General features: G+C 41.7%; 1 long non-coding RNA gene across 1 annotated transcript; it reads right to left on the minus strand.

The window, feature by feature from the left end:
- Window positions 1–592: 592 nt before the first annotated feature.
- On the minus strand, window positions 593–7486 carry LOC128138379 (uncharacterized). The gene is made up of 2 exons (XR_008233993.1): window positions 6895–7486; window positions 593–1233 (listed from the first exon to the last, which is right to left on the minus strand). It is a non-coding gene; the product is annotated as an uncharacterized LOC128138379 (long non-coding RNA).
- Window positions 7487–7837: the final 351 nt, after the last annotated feature.

A 7837-nucleotide genomic window follows, 5' to 3' on the forward strand; every position in this document is an offset into this window, starting at 1 on the left:
CAATTGAATAGTAATTCCTTGCGTATGGTTCTTCTGGTCATCCCATGGGCATTCTTGTGGGTTTGAACCACTAGACCATTGAATCTTATCTGGTGTTCCGATTGCTTCAAAATATGGTGGTCTGGCATTGTAACATAACCAACAGTCTTTAGTTAAATTTGGTTTGCTCTTATTAAGGGCATGATAAGAGGCTTGTACTAAATCCCATAAGGGGTCTTTAAATTTCGACATTCCTGCATTCTTAGTATGGATAAAAGGTGTAGCACTTGTATTCTTAGTATGGATAAAAGGTGTAGCACTTGTATTCTTAGTATGGATAAAAGGTGTAGCACTTGTAGGAATAATACTTGTGGGAATAATGTTTTTCCTTAAAAAGGTGGGTGGATTCAGTATTTTATTCGGCCCAACAGGGAGTGGATCATGTGGTATTTTAATTTTTCTTATGAGAAAGTGTCCTCCCCAATCTTTAGGAATTCCCGCATAGACACGTATTCCCCATGTTCGTCCTACTAACCACGTGTCATCTAGGGGATGTAATACTTGAAATTTGATGTGTGTACAGATCTGTTCACGTGGAGCTACATAATCCACATCACGCAGACCTGTAAGATCTACACCTGTATTTTCGGGTACACATCCATTAGGGGTCCAGGCTGCTTTTATATATTTATCAGGAGTCTTTACTGTCCAGCCCGAGGCTATTGTCTCACATCCCCAATAACCACAATAATAGTGCCCGGGATAATTGCAGTAAGGCTGTCCAGAGGCCGGGCATATATAGAATGGAGGTCCTTTTTCACAAGGTATCGATACTAAATCACAAAGTTCTACTATGAATTCAGGTGGCCCTGGGCTGTTAAAAGTGGCTATTGTTTTCGATCCTTCCCAAGATATTAGTTCCCACTTAAATGGTTCATGTGGGTTTCCTCCTTCTGCTTGGGTTATTATCAATAGCACAATTAACGGTATACCAGGAAAAAGGGTGTTCGTTAATCTTTTAATTAATTTTTGTAAATTCTTACCAGTCCTGGGGAAGTTCAGCCATGATTGCCTTTGCATCCCATTTTTCTGATTCATTTCTCCACAGTTGGTTTCTCTTCTGCCTCGCCCGTCGACTCGGTTGCTTCGAGTCACGGGGTGTACCATCTTCTCGGCAGCAAGGGAATTCTTCAGGAGAATAGCTGTTTCGGGTTTTCTGCCTGTGTACATAGGCCTCCCACTTCGCAGCTTTAACTAATGGGGTCAGGCAAGGCACGGTTAGTACTTTCCTCCGACACCGGACAGTTATGATCTCAGTCACAAAGGGGACTGGTTGATTTGGGTGGTAACAATAATATTGGGGGTGTATTCCCTTAACAAAAATATCCCACCATTGGGGGGATCCTTTTACAATTTCTCGTCTTCGTTCAAATTGTTTTAATTTCCAATCAGTTAATGATCGTTCAGATTTATAGCACTGTTCACAGACTCCGTTCGGAGGGTACCCCTCATAACAGTGCACCCACCATTTGTCCTGGCATACCTTACATTTAAAACATACAAATGGATAACAATCACACGGTGGGTTGTTACACCTTAATCGTAGGTTTTGTATATAATTGTTCCTTATTTCCGTAGGATCCCTATATTCTATATTAGGTTGCATGAATATTTAACAATTTTTACGACCACACTTAGTATGTTTCCACAAGTAATACACCACTAGAGATCCTATGAATGCAATTACAAAACAAATCACACACTTTACACCAAAGGGCAGGGCTTCAAAATAATCAAACCAAGCGTATATCATTACTTTATCTTCTTAATATAATCTTGGTGTCACCGGGTGCACTGACCACCTTCCAGTGGGGTCCTGTTACTGGGCCTTTAATGCGACTGGCATGAGTCCATCCACGCTCAGCAGTCCGAACAGCTGTGTCTGTTGTAAGCAAAACAAGATAAGGTCCCTCCCAATTGGGTTTCAGGGTTTCTTCTTTCCATGTTTTAACCAATACCCAGTCCCCAGGTTTGAGATTATGAATTTTTAAGTCCAACGGGGGTCGTTGTACAATCAGTCCATGTTCCCAAAGCTTGTTACGATGTTCTGCTAATTGTGAAACATATTCATTAATCACACGGTCTCGAATTAAAACATTTGTTTGTGGACTTTCAATTCTATAGGACATTCCATACACCATTTCAAACGCTGATATTCCTATGTCTGTTCGGGGTCTGGTTCTGAGAATTAATAGTGCCATGGGTAGGCACTTAATCCATGATAATTTGGTTTCTATCATTAATTTAGTCAGAATAGTTTTGATTTCTCCATTCATCCTTTCAACTTTTCCCGAACTTTGTGGATGCCATGGTGTATGGTATTCCCACTTAATACCCAATCTTTCTGTTAGGTCTTTAACAATTTTTGACACAAAGTGGGTTCCTCTGTCTGAGTCAATTACTTCAGGTACTCCATATCGAGGTATAATGTGTTCGAGTAACACTTTAGTAACTTGGTTAGCCGTTGCCTTGGAGGTAGGAAAAGCCTCAACATAATGTGTTAAATGATCCACCATTACTAATAAATATTTGTGACGCCCTACCCTGGGTAGTTCAGTAAAATCCACTTGTATGTGTGAAAAAGGTCTGTATGCTGGGGAACGTCCTCCAAGAGGTTTTTGTCTCATACTGTTTCGATTAACCTTTTGACAGGTCTCGCAGGCTGCTGTGACGGTTTTTGCGATGTTATATACACCTATACAGGCAAACAGTTGATTAAAATGATCAACTAATGCCTGGGTTCCCCAGTGTGTTTTACTATGTATTTTTGAAAATATTTCGAGTGCTATGCCCTTCGGCAAAACTTCTCTCCCATCTGGCAGTATGTATTTACCATCCTGTTCTTTAGCTCCCATTTGTTTTAATTTTTCTTTTTCTACAGACTCAAAACTCAAATTTTTACTAATAGATGTCTGTTGTATAGTTAGAATCATATTATAATTGCCTGCCACTAGTTTTGCTTCCGTATCAGCTGCATTATTTCCCCTGATTTGGTAACTTGTACCCCGTTGGTGTCCCTTTATATGTACAACTGCTATTTTATTCGGCATTTTTAATGCCCCCAGAACTCGTCGAATTAATTCTGGGTGTATCAGTTCTTTTCCCTGTGAGTTAACGAATCCCCTTTCTTCCCATATTTTCCCAAAAGTGTGTACTACTCCAAACGCATAGCGTGAGTCTGTATATATAGTTCCATCTTTTCCCTTGAGTGACACTAACGCTTTCCATAATGCATACAACTCACAGGCTTGAGCCGACCAGCTGGCACTCAGGGGGCCTGATTCTATTGTTTTAAATTCTCCTCTCTCTAATTTAATGATGGCATATCCAGACAATCGTTTACCTTCTACTATTCATGATGACCCATCTATAAATAATACTTCCCCACATTGTAGTTCTTCTTCTTCTAAGTCTGGCCTAATGCGTGTCTGCTGTTCAATCGTTTGAAAACAATTGTGTAATAGTTCATTACCTTCTCCTGGGTACAAAAATTCAGCTGGGTTAATTGCTCCAATAGTTTTTAAAGATAATTTAGGGGATTCTATAAGAATTCCTTCATACTTTAATAGTCGGCTATCTGTAAGCCATTTTTCTGCTTTTTGTTGTAACACTCCCCTGATATTATGAGGTGCATATAAGACAACGTCTCCATTAAAAGTAATGCGATTTGTTTCCTCGAGCAATAAGGCTGCAGCAACGATTACTTGTAGACAACTTGGCCAACCTCTGCTTACAGGGTCCAACAGCTTTGATAAATATGCTACCGGTTTCTTTTGTCCAGCCCATTCCTGAGTTAATACTCCGAATGCCGTTCCTTCATGTATATTGACAAATAAATGGAATGGTCGCTTTAAATCTGGTAGGCTTAAAACCGGTGCTTGGCTTAGCTCTTTTTTGAGACTGACAAATTGCTCTCGATCTTGCGAGGTCCATTTGGGTATTTTGTCTTTAGACAAGTGTTCATATAAAAATTTAACTTTAAAACTATAGTTTTCTATCCATTGCCTACAATACCCAAATAGCCCTAATACCTGCCGAATTTGTTTTTTAGTGACAGGCATAGGTAATTCCTGAATTGCTTTAATGCGTTCTGGATCTAATATCTTCTTGCCGTTAAACAAATAATGTCCCAAGTATTTCACTTTTTCTTCCACAAATTGTAACTTTTCTTGTGATACTCGTAGTCCTTTTTGGGCAAGAAAATTTAGAAGTCGAATAGTTTCTTTTCTTACATTCTCCTTATTATTTCCTGCTATAAGCAGATCATCCACGTATTGTAAAAGTACATTTCCCTCCTGTACCTGGTATTCTTTCAAGAGTTCTTCCAGGGCCTGTCCAAACAAATTAGGGGACTCAGTGAACCCCTGGGGGAGCACGGTCCATCTTAATTGCTGTCTACGGCCTGTCTTTATATCTTCCCATTCAAAGGCAAAATAATCACGGCATTCTTCTGCCAGTGGACAGGCCCAAAAGGCATCTTTTAGATCAATCACACTATACCAGGAGTTATGCGGTCCTAACTTACTCAGAAGTGTATATGGATTTCCTACTACAGGGAACCGGGTAATAGTTCTTTTATTTATTTCTCTTAAATCATGTACAAGCCGATATTTCCCATTTGGTTTCTTTACAGGCAAAATGGGGGTATTAAAGGGTGACATACACGGCTCTAAGATGCCTTGCGTTACCAATCGATCAATTTCTGGTTTTAATCCTCTCCGTCCTTCTAGAGATATGGGATATTGTTTTACCCTCACAGGTATGTGGGGTTCAGAAATTTGGATTTTAATTGGTGGGATCTTTAGTTTACTAATTGTGTCCGGAGAGTACCAGACATCGGGGTTGATTTGTTTTTGATCTTCTACGGTCAAAGGATAAGTAGACACTGTTAGTTCTTGATTTTTTACTTTAATTTCTAATTGTAATTCGACAATTAAATCTCATCCCAGTAGATTAAATTCTGCTTCAGGGACGAGCAAGAGTTCGCCCATTCCAAATTTATTTTCAGTTTCGAATAACACATTTTTGATTTTGCTGACTTTAAAGGGTTCTCCTTTTGCCCCGATTACTTGTACTTTTTCAGAAGAAACTTTACATCCCTCAGGTATTTGTTTAATAGTTGATTTCTCAGCTCCAGTGTCTACTAAAAAGGTGAACTCTTGTTTATGGGGACCTATTTTTATTTTTATCAAGGGCTCGTGATGACTCCGGTCCCCTAATATATAGAGCCCCTGACTCTCCTATTCCGTTTTTAATATTTCTTCATCCTTGATCCTTTCTCTGCAATTCTTCTTTATATGTCCCTTCTTTCCACAGTAAAAACAACATCTCTGTTCTTTCTTTACTACTATGTTCCCTTGTTTCATTCCAGCCGAAAGGTGTTCATTAGTCCGCCCTTTACGATCCTCCCTGACTGCTGCTACCATCATTCTGACTTGTCGCTTGCTGCTCTCTTCTTCCCGCCTTACGTAAACTTTCTGAGCTTCCCTCAATAATTCATCCAACCCTCTATTCTGCCAGTCCTCTAACTTTTCAATTTTCCTTCTGATGTCTTCCCATGATTTGGCCACAAACTGAGTCTTGAGGAGTATTTGCCCTAAAGGCTCATCTGGGTTTACCCCAGAGTACAGTTGAAGGGCTTTTCTTAATCGCTCTAGCCACTCAGTAGGGCTTTCGTCTTTCTTTTGCATTTCATTAAATGCCTTATTGATATTCTGGCCACGGGGTACTGCTTCTCTAATTCCTTGAATTACTATAGTTCTCAGGTCCTGCATATGGGTTCTATGCACCGGATCCTGATTATCCCAATTAGGTCTTTGAAGTGGCCATTTAATATCTGCTTGGGGTCCCTGGACATGTTGAGTATCCCACAGTCTCATTCCTGTTCGTCTAATCATATCTCTTTCCTCGGTAGTAAATAATTGGCCAAGGATAGATTGCATCTCATCCCAAGTATAAAGACTTGGTCCCAAAAATTGATCTAATCTTTCTGCCACTCCGAGTGGGTCCTCAATTAAGTTTCCCATCTCGGTTCTTTTAAAATCCCGCAGGTCAGCCGAATTTAGGGGTATGGAAATGTATCCAATCGCAGGTTGAGGTCCCCCCATGGGTATTTCCCTTAGGGGATACATCTGAGCTGCCCCTGTTTGACTTCTAGTCACACGTCTCGGAGGAGGGGGAGACCCCTGTTCCGACCCTGATGTGGGAGGGGGCGCTTTAGGGACTTCTGGAGGAGCTGTGGGAGCAGGAGGAGGAACGTAAGGAGGGGGAGTCAGAAGGATTTCGTCCAATTCTTCCTTCTTTTTCTTTTGTTTAGTTTTTTGTTCATTCAATGGATAAAGTCTAGTTTCTGGTCTTTCCAACCAAACTTCCGCATATTGACTCTCCTCTGGGTTAAGAGGTTTTTTATTATTAACCCAGAGGTTTAATTGTTGTTTTATCCAATCTTCTTCTGACCCATAGACTGGCCAGAAGACATTTTTAGAAATCTTCTTCCCTCCCCATATCTTAGTACAATATTCTATCATCTTCTGTTTATCTTTCCCTAGAGTTCCAGGGAAATATCTCCAATTGTCTAAGATATATGCCAGAGGGGTATTCCTAGGTACAGTAGGTACCCTTCCCATGGGAGTCGAAGGCTTGCTGCCCTTCGCCCCCATCTTCTGGACTATCCGCACACACACTCACTCACTCCCCTTATTCCTGGCCCAGTCCCTCGCGGGAGGTGGGAACCGCAGTACTAAAGGGTCCACATTCGCTTGGTTCAGTATATCGAACCTCTCATTCGTTATAGTCCAGGAAAACCCAATCCCGCCCGGACGGCAAACCCGCGACCAAATATCGCAATATACTTACGCGTCCTGCGTCTTCGTCCGGACTCCCGTGCACAGAAATTTTATGGGATTTTACCGGTTTTCCTTTGCTCACTATTCTAAAATTTAGGTTCGTCGGTAAGGTTGAAGTAGGCTGTTGGTCGCAGGGCCGCGAATTGTCGCGGGGCGCGCCTCCCCGGAGGACCAAAGTCTACCGTTCCTTATCCGAGTCACGGCACCAAGAATTGTTATAAATTGAGACCACAATGGATCATAATCCAATAAAAATTTATTAATTGTAGCAAGTAGAATATGAGCAAAGACAGCGCTGGGCGGCAGGGGAGTCTATGTTCCGCCAACTGCCGCGCCTCTCATTTGAAACACCCTCTTTTTATCAGTCCTTCAGTTCCGCATTCGTGGAGCAATCTGCGCATGTCTCGGTTGTTGTTAGGGGGTCTTTTTCTGCCTCCTGATGGTCGTTGAGGCTGAAGGCTGAAGTCTTCCTCGGTTACCTTTAGATAACCTTTTCCATATATGGTTTTCAACTTGCTGTGTGGTAATTCTTAGAACTGTTTTACAGGCTCTATTAACAAACACTTCCACGCAAAGCAATAACTATTTCCCGTCTTGCGCAATCCTTATCTTCCGCGAAATAGTTCTACCCGTCTTGCGGTTTCTTTAAGCAATCCTTATCTTTCGCAAAATAGTTCTACCTTATGCGGTATCTGACTAGGCTTATATAAGCAATTATCTTTATATTGGCTTAGCATAAATCTTAATAAACAATACTCTAGTCTCTAGTTTCTCACAGGGAGGCCAGGTCTACACTGCCAGCGCCGGTAGGGTGGCCAGGTCTACCCTGAGGGCACCGGCAGGGACGCCAGGTCTACCGCGCCTGTGCGGGTAGGGAAGCCATGTCTACCTCCCCCACGCCTCTAGAGAGGCCATGTCGACCCCACCCGCGTTGGTAGGGAGGCCAGGTCTAC

The sequence above is a fragment of the Harpia harpyja genome, unplaced genomic scaffold (assembly GCF_026419915.1).
Source record: "Harpia harpyja isolate bHarHar1 unplaced genomic scaffold, bHarHar1 primary haplotype scaffold_39, whole genome shotgun sequence".
Classification (NCBI taxonomy): domain Eukaryota; kingdom Metazoa; phylum Chordata; class Aves; order Accipitriformes; family Accipitridae; genus Harpia; species Harpia harpyja.